This window comes from Myotis myotis, unplaced genomic scaffold (genome assembly GCF_014108235.1).
Source record: "Myotis myotis isolate mMyoMyo1 unplaced genomic scaffold, mMyoMyo1.p scaffold_m19_p_13, whole genome shotgun sequence".
In the NCBI taxonomy this organism is placed as follows: Eukaryota; Metazoa; Chordata; class Mammalia; order Chiroptera; family Vespertilionidae; genus Myotis; species Myotis myotis.
In genome coordinates, this window is record NW_023416317.1 from 17,132,156 (window position 1) to 17,134,397 (window position 2,242).

General features: G+C 56.1%; 1 pseudogene; it reads left to right on the forward strand.

Moving 5' to 3' along the window:
* The first annotated feature begins 249 nt into the window (after nt 1–249).
* Nucleotides 250–1,442, forward strand: LOC118668582 (annotated as a pseudogene).
* The last annotated feature ends 800 nt before the right edge of the window (nt 1,443–2,242 follow it).

Here is a 2,242-nt window from a genome sequence, read left to right on the forward strand (position 1 = left end):
TCTTTCATGAGATGCTTTGCAAAACTGTTCACATGTCCTGTTACTATGCTTGGCAGTAGTTTGTTCGTAAGTGCATTGAATGGGAAGGCTGTAAGAAGATTAGGAAGCAAAAGTATGAGGAGCCTAATACTCAAATAGAGAGAGGGCTCACTATCTTGGCAGGGATGGGTTTGGCATCAAGATCTACAATGGTGAGATCTGGATCTGTGCGGGGCCAGGACATCAAGCATCCTGCAATCCAGCTTCAACATGTTTCCATTACTGGGGCGTGACCATGCAGCTAGCCCAGCCCTGGTGCTAGGGGTTGCCCTGGGCCTGAGGAGTGGCCAGCCCCTGCTGCAGGCCCCTGGACACTCCCTCTCTGTGCTGTAGAATGTACCTTCAGCACACAGTAGGGGCCCACTTTGGCATGCACCTGCCACTAGAGGCCCTGGGCATCACAGCCAACCATGGCCAGAGTTTCCATGCCCAGAATATCACCATCTTCTATAAGAACCAGCTCGACCTCTATCCCTACCTTGGGCCCAGAGGCAGAGCTCACAATGAGGTGTCCCTCAGGCTGTTCCTTGACCACCACCTGGCACGGGCTGCCTACCAGATCCACCGCAGCCTGGGAGCTGGCAATGCTGGACTGGGAAGAATAGTGTCCACTCTGGGCTGGGAACTGGGGTCACCCCACCCCAGGCCTATCAGGCAGCCTCATGAGCTTGAGCACAACCGGTATTCCCTGACCTGGACTCCCAGGAGCAGCTCCACAGGCCTGTACTGGCTTTGAACAGCAGCCCATGCACTGATGGAGGGCACACTATGGCTGGGCCAGACACTGCAGCCCCGTGGGCTCTGGAGCTTCTATCGCTTCCTGGCCTGTGGCAATGGCTGGCACAGTCTGGCTTCCAATTACATGGGCCACTGCCACCTAGCCACCCTTGCCCACAAAACCCAACTGCTTTGGCTCTGGCCACCTCCGGAGCCCTCTTCCCCAGCATCCACCTCGCACCCAGGCTGCTGTCTGCTCACCACCAGGCATTTGTCCAATGCCACCTGGAGGAGGCCCTCCGTGTGGCAGGCGCTGGGCACCCACATCCCTGCCTGTCCTGGCCCATGCCTGCCTCACACACCAGAGCTCGGGGAGGTTCCTGTTCCAGGAGAAGTGCTGGCATCTTCATGACTAGCTGGTAGACACCTTGGGCCCCTCTGTGATCAACATGACCAGGGTGGCCACAGCCTGCAGTCAGCACGGTGCCACCGCTATGGGTGCTGTGCCGGGCGAGACCCAGGAATGCTGGAAGCCTTTCTGCACCCGCAGCCAGGTGGCAGCCTTGGAGCCTGGGAGGCCTTCAGCTGCCCCTGCTACTGGGGCTGGGAAGACCCCACCTGCTGGGAGCCTAGACCTGAACTTGGACCTGAAGAAACAGTACAAAGCCAGGAATCACTTGCTGTGACCCTCTTGTCCCCACTGCCATTTCTCGGTCCTGGAGGATTCTGTCCCACTCTTGTTGTTTTTAGCTTAGCCAGTCCTCCCATGCACACACCCTACTTTTCATGGGATCCCTGGGGAGTGAAAGGGGCCAGAAAAAGACATTTACACCATTTCAAAACCAGAGGCCCTCTGAGATTAGCTGATCCCTCCTAACAAGGAAGCAGCCCCAGAGAGAGACAGGGTTCCCCAGGGTTAGGGTTGCCAGCCCATGGCTCTGTTCCTACACACCACTGGATCCGTGGAGACGAGACAGGAGACCTGTCCAAGGGCAGGCGGGCCCCAAGGTCTTGGCCAAGGTTGATATGTGCTAAACTGTTATCTGTCCTTTGCTTTCATCAGAAAGTCACTTTTTCTTTCACACACACACACACACACACACACACACAGACAAGATCCACAATGATGAAGAAGCACCAGCACAGATGTGAGAAACTGAGTCAGTGCAATGGGAAACAACGGTTAGGAGAACCGTCAACAGCAACATGAAAGGGCTAGTGCAGAAGGAAGGGAAGGAGCAGTGAAAAAGAGGGAGCAGACAACTTCGAGGACAGCTTGAAGAGAATCCCAGAGCCCCGGCACCATTGGCCATGTCCCTCACACTCCTTGGTGGCTCCTGTTCTGGAGGAAGGAAGGAAATGCAGAAGAGCCTGAGCTTCCCCAGGCTCTGAGCAAGTCTCACTAACAGGGCCCCAAATTCCCTGGCCCCTGTGCACACAAAGTCCTACCTAGTTACTTCAGAGCGATCCGGAGGTGTATCCTGAG